Source organism: Mesocricetus auratus, unplaced genomic scaffold, assembly GCF_017639785.1.
Source record: "Mesocricetus auratus isolate SY011 unplaced genomic scaffold, BCM_Maur_2.0 Super-Scaffold_100011, whole genome shotgun sequence".
NCBI lineage: Eukaryota > Metazoa > Chordata > Mammalia > Rodentia > Cricetidae > Mesocricetus > Mesocricetus auratus.
In genome coordinates, this window is record NW_024429195.1 from 30,960,834 (window position 1) to 30,974,721 (window position 13,888).

A 13,888-nucleotide genomic window follows, 5' to 3' on the forward strand; every position below is an offset into this window, starting at 1 on the left:
TTTCATGGTGACAAAATAAGCAAGCTAACACAGTGCTTCTCGGTTAGTAGGAGAGGGGAAGAGTCAGGACCTTTTCCTGGGCTTCCACCCATCACGGGCTCCTTCCCTCCAGCTGCACATTATCTTGGTGATGTGGAAGTCCTGTGTATATGTCAATAAAGCACCGTTGGCCAATAGGGAAGCAAGATAGGTGGGACTAGGAGTTGAGGAGGACTCTGGGTAGGAGAAACACAGGGAGTCACGATGTAGCCAGAGAAGTAAGATGTCCAGAACTTTACTCTGGTAAGAGAAATACTTAGATTAACAATTATGGGATAAATACTTAAGTCAGAGCTAGCCAGGAAGAAACAAGCAAGGCCAACAGCTTCATAATTAATACAGTGTCTTGTGTGTTATTTGGGAACTACAATGCGGCAGAACCCAGGCAACTGGTGGGGAAAAACCAAAGTGGCTGGCAAGGAAAAGGCTTCTCTCTACATCTTGGTGAGCAGGCAGAGTGTATAGGAGGTAGAAGGTTACTGGAGGAATCCATCAGTGCAGGTTGTATGAGCTCATCCCCCACACAGCGCTGGGTGTTTTCATTGCTGCATCAGCTTTTGAGTCACATGCTCATGGAAATAAGCCCTTGCCCATGCTCCCCTGAGCCTCACAAACTCCTTGGTACAGTAAGCTGGTCTTGCATAGACTTCTTTCCATGGTAGGTTTGGTTCCCTATCAGGGGAGGATAGTTCACACTTCCCTGGGGGAAGTGACGTAACCTATCCATTTGCACATGCATGCGCAGTGTGTGATGGAGAACTGGTGTCAGGAGTAGGACATGAATTTCCACGTAGAATGACAAGAGCTTCAAAGGGATTTTAGAAACAAAAGATCAGAGAGATGCACGGCTTCTTGGTAGCAGCATTTTTCTCCGGTGGGCTCTGTTTTGCTAGAGACAAGCAGACTCACGTGGCTCCCTTAAGGGAGTCTTCCTGACTCGGTAGAAGCGGCAAAAACCTGCAAGGCTCTTTTAAGGGGCACTGCCAACGATTGAATGATGTGCACAAGCGGCTGGCAGTGGCAGTGACCACATCTCCAAGCCAGCATAGACTAAGGCAGTGAACACAGCTACACCTGCCATGTTGGGAAGCCAGCGGCTGTTGTTTAGCAGATAAGAGACACGTGGCCAGAAAAACATAAAGATCTATAGTAAAGTCAGATTCAGATGAAGTAAAACCTCTAAAAGGTTATAGTGTGTTAAAAATATATGTATGTAGGCTTGGGAGAGAAAAAGAAATAGGATAGTGAAATAAACCATAAACAAAGAGAGTAGCTGGGTGTGGTGGCACATACCTTTAATCCCAGCACTTGGGAGGTAGAGGCAAATAGATCTCTGATTTCAAGGCCAGCCTGGTGTACAGAGGGAGTTTAAGGGCTACTAAAGTACACAGAGAAACCCTGTCTCAAAAAAGTAAAAAGTAAAATTAGAAGATATAGAGTAATATGAAAGCCACATAAAGATGGAAAATACACAGAGTCTGGATACTGTATGATATTGTGTTTTTCAGTTGTTCAATTGCTAAAGAAGAAACAACTGCTAAAATACAACTGATTATAAATGCTGCTGAATTAATACAATTTACATATTTTAAAAATGCTTTGACTTCTAAATTTAAATAGAAGGACAGTTTACTTGGGAAAAAGGTTTTGTTTGTGTTTCCACAGAAAATGAAAGGCTGTGGATTCCATCCAGGCTTCTATGGTTTGATGAAGCAACATCCCCAAAAATAGTGTCCCAAGTGATCCAACATTTAAAACAACTGAGATGATGCAGCCTTGCAGACTACAAAAACAAGGACTTAGCCAGGTTTCTGTGTTTTGTCATCATCCCCATGTATGGACAGTGTCCACAACCAGTAGGAAGCAGTTTGGAATGAACAACACCCAAATTCCCAAATGTTGTTTATACATTTTTGTTTTCATTTAAATGGGATTGCTTATAAATGGTTAATGATCACAACCAATCTTTTTTAAAGGAAAAAGGGAAATTGTGGTATAGAAATTATATTGGCATGGATTTTCATTTATTGATACAAATTTAAGGTCAATTTTGTGATATGTATATTCTCTTGTTTAAGCATCGTGTTTATACTGATCTTTTAAAACATATAATGCATAATTCAATACAGATTATAGATAGTTACCTATAATAGTCAAAACTTATAGTTAGGTTAGTTAGGTTTTTCTAGAGATATAGTTGAGATAGATAGTCTTCAAATTTTTCAAACACCTTCACAAAATGGCATTTAAAATGGTTTAGGGTTTCTTGACAATGAGAAATGTCTGCTCCTGGCAGCACCAATTATGTCTGAGAGGAAGATGGGCATCAAAGAAACTCATTATGGAGTATGCTTTCAACATGGCAAGATTAGCCATTTGGGCAAGAAACTGCTCTTACCTTTATTGTTTGATAGACTGGACATGCAGGACCCACAGGAAAGTGACTGCTGAACTTGATGGACAGTCCTAAAGGGTTCCTGCTTCATGGAAGAGTCTACCAGACTTTCTGCAGGACACAATGCAGATTGACAGTTTAAAATTTACTGCTTTGCCGAGAAGTCTGCCAGACATACTGTGGCCTATGAGCTGATGATGGATGCCCCAACGTTACAGAGGAATTTCAGGTGACTGTCCAAGTAGCAAAATGTCTCTGTCAATTCTAGAGTTTATATGTTATCCTTCTGTGGTTTTTGATGGAGTTGAAGACAGATAGTTACAGTTTTCCTTAGTTATGATCAAAGATAAGTTACATATAAGACTTTAGACTCACAAAGATAGGATAGATGATAGAATATTTTCTTTAAATCTTAATGTTAATGAACTAAATATTCTAACTATAGTTCTTACTTGATAACTGTTCTGATATATATAATTTGACTATGTTAAAGTTAAAACCTTTCTTTTTATTTAAATAGAAAAGAGGAGATGATGGGGGAAGTCCTTCTGTGTATATATTGTCTTATTGGTTGATTAAATAAAGCACTGTTGGCCAGTAGGGAGTAGGAGTCAAGGAGGATTCTGGGAAACAGAGGCACAGTCAGTCACAATGTAGGATGTGGGAGAAGAGACCCAGACCCTTTTTTTTGGTAAGAGAAGATCATGTGGAAATACTCAGGTTGGCAGTTATGGGTTAGTGATTAAGTCAAAAGTAGCCAATAAGAAACCAAGCAAACAGCCAACAGTTTCATAATTAATATAGAGTTTCCTGTGTTATTTGGGGGTTCTCGGGACCCAGGTGGTTGGTGGGAAGACTACATGTTACAGAGAATGGTGTAATCTAGGAAATGAAGTGGGGCGTGTTGAGCCTTCCACATCAATGCTGCTAATATTTTCTAGGAGGAGATATTGTAGGAGAGGAAGAAAACCCATTTTAGCCAGCATGCTCACAGAGGAATGGATGCCTGGAAACAGTAAAGCACGCATGCTCATTGATGGGAGCAGCCTTTCCCAGCAGGTGACACACTATGGAAAATGACTAATGTCCATCCCTTCTCATTTCGTTGAAACTTTCTTTCTTAAATGGAAGCAATAACAGTGAGTGCCATTTAACGGGTGCTGTGCACATGCCTTCTCTGAATTGAAGCATTCCCCCTGGAGGTCAGAAGGCTAAGAAACATGAGACCCTTCTGCAGGGTCATATAAGCAGAGAATGACTGCTGGGGGAGAAGACTGTCCTGTGGAACTGCCTGTTGGGCGTGGAGGGCCAGGATGCAGCCTTTGTGAGCTGTCATCTATGCTGTCCATTGAGTCATCCATGCTCTTGCAAGTAACCTCTCCATGTGCTTGTAAGCTCTCCCCATGCTCCTGTGACCCCTCCCTGTAACGTGTATTCTTTCCCACCAGCTGCCAAATAACACACGAGACATTATATTAATTATGAAGCTGTTGGCCTTTTGTTATGGTTTCTTAATGGATAGCCCTGACTTAATTATTAACCCATAATTACTAATAAGTATTTTTATCTTATCTTGCCAAGAATGCCAGACTTGCGTTCTCTCTTTCCAAGATCACATGGTGACCCTCCACTCTTGACTACATTTCCCAGAATCCTCCTAGACTCCTAGTCCCACCTATTTTGATTTCCTATTGGCCAACACTGCTTTATTTATCAGCCAATAGGACAACATATACACAAAAGGACTTCCCCATCCCCTCCCAATGTTCCTGTGACCCCTCCCCCATGCTCCTGACGCCTCCCCATGCTCCTGTGACTCCTCCCCATGCTCCTGTGACTCCTCCCCCATGCTCCTGTGACTCCTCCCCATGCTCCTGTGACTCCTCCCCCATGCTCCTGTGACTCCACCTCCATGCTCCTGTGACTCCTCCCCCATGTTCCTGTGACTCCTCCCTCATGCTCCTGACTCCTCCCCCATGCTCCTGTGACCCCTCCCCGTGCCCCTGTGACTCTTCCCCATGCTCCTGCCATTCCCTCACACTCTTACAACCTCTTGTTGGTGCCCTGTCTGAAGTTGGCAAATATAGTTTGTGGGTCCCTCGGAAAAGCCACACAACAGGTGATTCTGCAATGACGTCAAATTTAACTGACATCTTGGAACAGGTGCCTTGGTAGGAAGTTGTCTTATTAGTGTCAAACTGCCGATGATTGATTGAGCCAGTCCCTCGTTATAGCCCAGGCTGTTGTTAAATGTTGACCCTCCCTTCTTCTGCCTCCCAAGTGCTAGGATCATTAGTGAACAAGGCCTCTTCCCTCACTTCTAAAATGAAATATTCTCTCAGCCCTCTCCCCCAGGGTCTTGCTTTGTAGCCCAGGCTAGCCTTGAACCTGCTATCCTCCTGCCTGTGCCTGCTGAGAGCGAGGCTCACTGGCATGGGCCTCCCACATATCCACTGAGTCCACTGATTTTTACTTCCTCGTTTCATCTCAGGTTGCAGGAAGCCACCCCGTGACCACCCTCATGATTTTCCACGGCAGGCGAGGGTGACCGAGGCGGAGGGACAAACACGCCACGCAGACAGAGCTTAGTGAGAAGTTTTATTAGAAAGGGGAGGAAGGGGACGGAAAGAGAAAAGAGATAAAGAGACACAGAGAGGGCAGAAGAGAAGAGGGAGACAGGAAAAGTCCTGTCTGCCTGGGGGGCGGGGTGGAAGAGATCATAAGTGGGCGGGGTCTGTCTTGCATCTTTGTGAAGACTAGTAGTCATGGGACCCTGGGCTGACCAGAGTACTGCCTGAGTGCATTCTGCCAGGTGACGGGGCAGGCCAGCGAAATGCCTGAGTCCTTACAGGGTTCAAGGCGTCTCAAGGTCTGGCTACAATCAACCTGTGTGTGCGTCTGTACCCTTTTCTCCTCCGTGTCCGTCTGTGTGAGTGTGTGGGTGTGGGTGGACAGCTGTGCTCCTTCTGCCTCACCATATCTGGTGTCACGAGTGCCTGCCACTGGGTTGGCTTTTTAAATGGAGTCTGGGGATTGAACTCAGGTCCTTTTGGTTGCCAGGCAAATGTTTTGCTGAGTCGTCTCCCCAGCCTTGAAATGTTCTTTTTTAAATTATTTATTTTTTTATTTTTGAGACATGGTTTCTCTGTGTAGCTCTGGCTGTCCTGGAACTCATGCTGTAGACCAGGCTGGCCTCGGACTCACAGAGATCAGCCTGCCTCTGCCTCCCGAGTGCTGGGATTAAAGGTGTGCGCCATCACTGCCTGGCTCTTGAAATCTTAATGCTTGCTTTCAGTCATTCTGTTCATCTTCCTCTGCCCTCTTTGATTTCCTAGACGGTAAGAAGGGTGAAGATGGTGGTAATGGACAGTTATAAAAGTCCCATTGATGGGGTCATTTATTCAGTCCAATTGACTGTGGCACATGATAGATGTTCAAGAAATAATGGGTGAACTAAGAAGTGAATAGCAGTAGTCCATACCCGTGTGACGTCTGGGCTCAGACCATCTCCAGGTGCGACTGGTGGGGGCGGGTAGACTGTCTGCCTCTGTTGTGTTCTCTGTAAGGTGAGTTTAAGAATCTCTGCCTTCATATGTGCTGCATACATATGAGTGTGGGTGCGCACATGGGGGCCACAGAAAGGCATCGGATGTCTTCTTCCTTTACTCTCTGCTTTATTTCCTTAGGACAGGCTCTCACTCTCTGGACTTTAAATCCTCTTTTAATCTAGGTCGGCTGACCAGTGAGCTCTCTGCCGGCCTGTGACCACATGTTGGGACTATAGGCATGTGCCGCCATGCGTAGGCGCTGGAGATTTGAACAGTGGTCCTTATGCTCACCAAGCAGTGCTCTTACCCACTGAGCCACCTCATCTCCTCAGCCATCCTTCTACCTCCTAAATTTGCTGCAGAAGTTAAACATTTTACTAAGTAACTAATAAGCAGACCACCTGCCAGATACAATGCGTTATGTGCTGAGGTGTCCCGCAGACTCTCATTTCATTCTAACAGCTGCTTGTTGATGTACCCGAGATGTGTATTTCCAGACCTAGCAACTCAAGAATCTCTAGCTGGTGGGGCTGGCAAGGAGAAAGATCTAGCACTTAGTTCTGATTCAGGGGTGGGTTTCCAATGTTAAAGATATTGTTTTGGAGATGACTAAAAATTTTTTTAAAGAAATGCTGCTAGCTTTGACTTCTGTCAAGGCTCAAGGTCCTAAGTCGCGAGGTCAAATCACTTTACGCAGAGGAAGAAGCTGCAAAGAGGTTGGGGGAGGTGACAGACAAGAGAAAGCCTGTTGCAGGATTGAGAACACTTAGGAAAACACCTCAGTGGTCTCTGAGGAAGAGAGAAAGAAGTGCTTTAGAGTAACGGGGAAAGTATTCCACCAGCCCAGTTCAAAATGGAAGAGTACTCGCTTTATTCTCGAGCGTTAGTGCCAGGCTTCTGCTGAGGACCCACTTGGTCCGCAAGTGGCCTTATTTTTCCTTTTCCTGTGCATTCCCTTCCTGTCCAGATGCAACTGGCAGCAGCCCAGGGGTGCTCCGGGGAAGCTGCTTGCTCCTGCACCCCATCCTGGACTGGCTCTGTCTTCTTTGCTTCTTGATGGGTCTGTCAGTTGCACGCCAATACTCTGCCAATGCACGGAGGAAGTTAGTGTGGTCCTCCCGCATTATGGAGGAAGTTAGGGTGGTCCTCCCGACCATTTGGCACAGTGCTGGTGGAGGTGTGAACATATTAGCAGTTTGGCATCATATTCAGAGCTTCCAGGCAGGGCGTGTGAAAACAAAACACACAGAATGGAATGGCAAGGAAGTACATTGTTTACGCATTGGTGAGTTCATTCGCTGGCCCAGGGAAATCAGGCCCAAGGTCAGTTTTGTTTTCTTCTTAGCCAGGAAGAGTGTGCTGTTGCAGACAGGAATGGGCACTTCTTAACTGGCAAAGAGAAGCTTATCTGCTTAAGGGGATATTGCAGTTGTTGGAGGTCAGTAGGAATGTTTGGATATTAAAATCTGCTGTGTTCACAGTACCGAGTGAGACCCTTCACTGGAACAATGTTAGCCGATTGCCCTGCACTGACTGCCTAAGAACAGAAGGGGGCAGCTCAGCATGCCTCATGCAGGACTTCATTAGAATTCTAGGAAAAGAAACTGGCCTTTGCCTTCCCCTATAATGAGACTGATGACTACCTTAATTGCCATTCCAGAGCCTTCATGCAGTAGCTGATCGAAGCAGAAACAGACACCCACAGCTAAGCGCTGAGCCGTACTCCCGGAAACCAGTTGCAGAGAGGGAGGAGGGATGAGCAAAGGAGACAAGACTGTGCTGGAGAAACCCACAGAAATAGTTGACCTGACCTAGTGAGAACACAGGGACCCCAGTCATAAAGCTGGGGAACCAGCACTGGACCGAGCCAAGCCCTCTGAATGTGAGTGCCAGCTAGCAGGCCTGGGCAGTCTATGGGACCTCTAACAGTGGGGCCAGTGTTTATCCCTAGTACACAAATGGACTTTGGGAGCCCATTCCCTATGAAGGGATACATTGCAGCCCAGATACACAAAAGAGGGCCTAGGCCCTCCCCCAAATGATGTGATGCTTTGATGATCCCCCGTAGAAGGCCTCATCATCCTTGGGGTGTGGGTGTGGGTGAGTTGAGGAGGTTGGTGGGGGGCATGGGAGGATGGTAGGGCAGGGGAATGGGGGGATTGATATGCAAAATAAGATTGTTTCTAAAAAAAAGAAAAGAAACTGGCCTTTGAATGAAAATGGTAATATTTGCTTTTCTAAATGAGTGATTCTGCCAATGGTTTCAAAAGAGAAGGAGAGTGAGGGAGAGAGGTGGGAGGGGGCGAGAAAGAGAGAGAACCATTAAGTCAAAAGTAGAAGGGAGTTTTCCAGCTGATTTGGCCTGGTCTGGTCTGATTGCATTGCTTACTGGCCAGGGTTGCTGGGGAGTGTTGAAGTCAGGATTAATGACCAGGCTTTTCCCTGTATTCCACACTGTTTGCCATCTGAGTCTTGCTTGGTCTAAGGCTTGCTTTGGCTTACTTTAGGAACCCTTTATCATCCTGCTAAGATATGCTGCTGCTACTTTACATTTGTCAGTAGTTTGATTTTCTAAGTGAGCACTTAAAGATTTATTTACTACTATTCTGTGTGTATGTGCCTATATATTTTGATTTGTACCATATGTGTGCAGGTGCCTGAGGAGGCCAGAACAGGGCATTGGATCTGCTGGAACTGTAGTTACAGGCAGCTATGAGCTGCCACACACGTCCTGGGAACCAAACCTGGATCCTCTGGAAGAGCAGTAAGCACTCATAGTCACCGATCCCCTAAGTAAACACTATTCATTTATTGAGATTTTCTTTACTTTTACTTTGTAGTACCGGTGTTTTGTCTGCATATATGCCTGTGCACCAAGGGTAGACAGTGCCTTCTGAGACCAGAAGAGGAGTCAGAGCCCCTGGAATTGGACTAACAGACAGCTGTTAGCTGCCATGTGTGTTCTGGAAATTGAACCTGGGTCCTCTGGAAGAGCAGTCAGTGCTCTTAACCACCCCCCTAGCCCTGAAGTAAACACTTTAAAAGCAGACAACTAGCTGGATTGTGGTGGCACATGCCTTTAGTCCCAGCATTTGGGAAACAGAGGTAGGCAGATCTCTGTGAGTTCCAGGCCAGCCTGGTCTTCAGAATGAGTTCCATGACAGCCAGGGCTACACAGAGAATCTGTCTCACCTCCCTCACCCCACCCCCACCCCCAAGCAGAAAAATATACTTAGTTACTTTGTCAGGTTGTCCTCCATAGTTTCATCTAATGATGTTTAAATCAGATGTTAGAAGATGAATCTAATATAGGGAAAGTGAGTTTGAAAGCGGGCCGGTGTTGACAGGGTGACAAAGTTTGCTTCTAGTTATAATTTTCATGGCATGCAAGTGCATAGTGATTTCTGTTGAATACATGGTCTCTTTAGTGGTCTTGTTTGAAGCTTGAATTAGTTGTTATGATACTTTAATTAATGCTTCACTTTCCATGAAATAATCTCGAACACCTAGGAATCATTAAACTTTCAGGGAAAAAAAAGGCCCAAGTAATATTTGCTTTATGAGATGTCTCATTTCTGAGGCTTGCTGTTCTCTCTTTAACATTGACGGACAAGGAAGAGGCATGGCTGCAACATGCATTGTTTGATAACTAAAAATAAAACTTGCACGCTGGAAAAAACCACTCATTTTGAAGTGAGCAGTTACATGTGTTCATATCTAATCATCCAGTATAAATAAAGTCTAGTGTTACCCTGGGGGTCTCTAGAGACTGTGATTAATTTTTCCAAAGTACAAAATGCTGGTCACTGGGGACCATCATGTCCTAGGACAGTCTCTTCCGATGGATTTAGGTTCCAGTTCCAGTCATGGCTGAAGTCTCAGGACCTTTCTGCTCTGTGGGACAGTGTTGAACAGAACAGACAACCACACTGACTGCATCCTGGAGTCCATGCCCACGTACTTCCTGCTCAGTGTGTTTATGGGCTATGGCATCTGACTCTCACATCTGTCTGTGTTTTCTTCTTCAGAAGATAGTGACTGGTGTTTGTGCATTCCTTTGTACTAGGCTCATGCTTTCTTTCCCTGCCTTCTGGGAACTCTCACTCTGTCATAAATCCTTAACCATTTAAGCAGAGTTTTTTTTTTGTTGTTGTTTTTTTACCATGAGAGGGAAATTAATTTTAAATGCCTCCTTTTGGGGGGGGGGAAACAAAGACAGAGTCAGAAAGTAGCTTAAGGGACTTCTAATTAAATTTGGCATCAATATTTGTAGAACTATAATGGAAACTTGGAGAGTTGATGAAAGTGGTTACATACGTCAAGGTCAAGTTCTGCTATTCAGTTTATATGGTTAAAAAGTAAAAATGAGGTTTAGCTGCAGGAAAAAGTGAAAGCAATCTAAACTGAGTGTGCAGCTCCCACTAGAAGGTGCTATGAAGGTTATGGTGGAGAAAAGACATCAGTGATCTAACCCGGTGCTGGGCCCTGCATGCTATAATACCAACCTGCCAGGGAAGATATGCCCACTGGTATAACAATGGCATGGCTGTTATGGGTGTTTCTTCATCCTGGTCAAAAGCCCACGGCTGGGGGATCCATAGACCCTAGGGAACCTAGGGAAGAACCTGCTAGCATTTTGTTAAATGTGGTCAAATTGCCTTTTGAACATTTGCTTTTCTCTACCCATAGACCTGGGCTCCTTTCTGTCTTGTTAGAGAAGCTCCATCTTCTTTGGGAAGCAGATAATACAGAGCCTCATACTTGCTCAAAGAACAGAATGAGTGATTCTGGAGTGCTCAGCCTACGTGGGACTCCCACCCCTACAGACATGCTGTACAGTGATGTCTTCTGGACACAGCATGGTCATTGTACTCACAAGTCACAGCGGATGGGGTTGCCTGCATAAGACCTGTACAATATCAAGCCAAGGAATTTTGTAGCATGGATGGGTGGTGGTGGTAGGAGCTCATGAGGCTCCACCTCTATTGGAAGTTGATGGCCATTAAGAAAAGTGAGTTAGTTTTCTTCTGTGATGGTGTGTGGTGAGTTCGCCACATTCCAATGGATGACCACATACCCATGCTCATACAGACAGTACTAACTGGACTCAGTGAGTTGTAAAATAGTAGAAGACATGAAGGTAGGAGGGGGATGTGTAGGGAGGGTCTGTAGGAAAAGGGAGGAGGAAGTAAGAGCTGAATATTACCAAGATAGATGGTACATTTATCAAAGAATAAATGAATACTTCAAAAACATAAAAGTTTAGTATATGAATTGTTCAGACAAATTAAAGGTCTGTGTTAACTCAGTAGCTGATGATAACTTACTAGATGATTGCTTTATTCACTGTTAAATTTTAATTGCATAGTCATAACTTTATGAATACATTCTGGCAATCGGCCATTTCTACACTTGACAGCTAATCCCACTAGTACTGGACAATGCTGCCAGCCATTGCTTTCCTTTCATGGTAACAGCAACTGTGTACAAAGAATTCACTGCTCTCCAGGCTGGGATACATGAACCAACAGACTCCCACCACACTTTGAGCAAAGTGCTCTTGTACCCAGATACATGGATGCTTCTCCACACACGCCAGGCAATTTTATGGCAGACATCAGACGGGTGTCTCCTGATTCAGTTCCTTCCTGACAATGTGTCCTCAAGTAGCTCACAGGTTCGAGGCTCAGTACCGCAACACTATCCCTGTTCAAATGCCTACCTTAAGTCTGGGATCCTCATTCTTCCTACCAACTACCTTTAAGTCAAGGATTTCTATACTCTTCTCTCCAGTTCAGCAATTTGTTAGAGCATCTTATAAAGCTCAGGGAAACATTTCACTTACATGTATCATTTGTGTATATTGTATGTACACATACAGGTACAGGTGTGCATGCCTGTGTGTACATGCACATATGAAGACCAGAGGAGGACGTCAGGTGTCCTTACCAAATTGGAGTTCACCTCCCCCCTTCCCTCCCTCCCTCCCTCCCTCCCTCCCTCCCTCCCTCCCTCCCTCCGTCCCTCCCTCCCTCTGTCCCTCCCTCCCTTCCTCCCTCTGTCTCTCTGTCTCTCTGTCTCTCTCTCTGTCTCTCTCTCTCTCTCTCTGCGTAGGCTGGCACCTAACAAGCCTCAGTGACCATCTTGCTGTCATCTTTCCCAATGCTGGGGTTATTGTAGGCATGTGTGAGAAACATCCTACTTACTACATGGATGCTGGAGTTGAAATGACTAAGGTAATGTCATTTTTTTTTTTTACTCCATTTAGTGTTTTCTTAGACCGTTCTCAGCCCTCTTCCCTTTCCCTGTGGTAGTCATACATGCCTTGGTGCAACACATTTGAGATTTTCATGGCCTTGACCATGGTCCAGATGTGTTAACCAAAATAATTAATGTAAACTAAAATAATTAAAAAGATATGTCTTTAAAAGATAACTGGTATACTATGTCTAAAATAGTTGTTATGTTCTGCCAGGAATGAGTGTTTCAAAGTTACTATGACCTTCATTTAACTTTGATGTAAATTATGGTCTTTGTCTTTAAAAACTCTGTACTGATGAGTTTTGGTACCGAGAGGCTTTTTCAGATGCATAAGTTCGTTCCAAGTCTGTTCATCAACACAAAGGACTTAAAACTTTAATGGGTTTAATGAGTGTGGTTGTCAATAATTATCTCATGCCAGCCATTCCATTGGAAATCCCAGTGAGATCCTCTAAACTCCATGGGACTCAACCTCACTCTTAGCTTTCCTGGCCAGGAAAGGTTGTAGGGAGATGACCCCGACAAATGTTCCAGGGCCTCACTCTTCTCACTGATTCTGGAGAGGCCTGGAGTAACTGTCGTGTTCCCCATACCAAAACAGAATCCTTTTGACACTTGTAGGAAGTAAATCTCTACTGAATTTAGTTTTGGTTCTGGGTAAACAGAGACAGGCCTAAGGGATTTGGCATCTCCTTGAGACAGGGAGATACTCTGGGGGTGGGGGTAGGGTGGGTGGGAACCTACTCCCTCATTTGGAAAGGGAAGCCAAGGTTCCCCCTGGACTGGAACCTGAGTTTAATGACTTCGTCTGCTGTGGAAGCCCTCCTGAGATGGACACATGGTTCAGTGTCAGCACCTGCTGCTTGATTATCAGTCTCACTTTTGCTGTTCTGAGTCTCTACCCTGCGACATTGATGCTTGATGATAACCCTGAGGTCCCCTCCATGACTGTGATGATAACCCTGAGGTCCCCTCCATGACTGTGATGATAACCCTGAGGTCCCCTCCATGACTGTGATGATAACCCTGAGGTCCCCCTCCATGACTGTGAGGACTTGCTGGACATTTCACAGGCCAATTGCCCACACCTCCAGGACACTCACTTGCCTGAGGCAGAGCCTGATCTGTTTACCAAAAGAAATAGCCTGGTCATCAACGGAGTTAGGAGAGCTGGAGCAGCGCTCTCCTAAGGCTTGTGCCCATATGGACAACCATGTAGGCACAAGCCTTGCTTGCCACAGGGTGCCTTGGCCCAGAAGGCAGAGCTGATTGCTCTTACTCAAGCCTGACATTGGGGAAAGGACAAATGAGTAAACATTTATATAGAAGCAGGTATGCTTTTGCTATCATTCATGTCCATGCCATGATATATAAAGATAGAGACCTATTGACTGCGTAAGAAAAACTGTTAAAAACAAAGAAAAAAATTCTCCCTCTCTTTACAGTGGTCTGCTTCCCCAAGGAGGTGGCTGTTAGTCATTGCAAAGGGCATCAAACAGCAACACACCTGAAGCCAAGGAAATCCAAGGGCAGACCAGGCAGCCTGATGTACAGCAGAGAGAGATGCCTCTGGAGCCCTTTTCTGTTTTCCCCATTACTTTTCCTGATTCTTACCTCCTTCCCCAACCTACTTATTCCCAGGAAG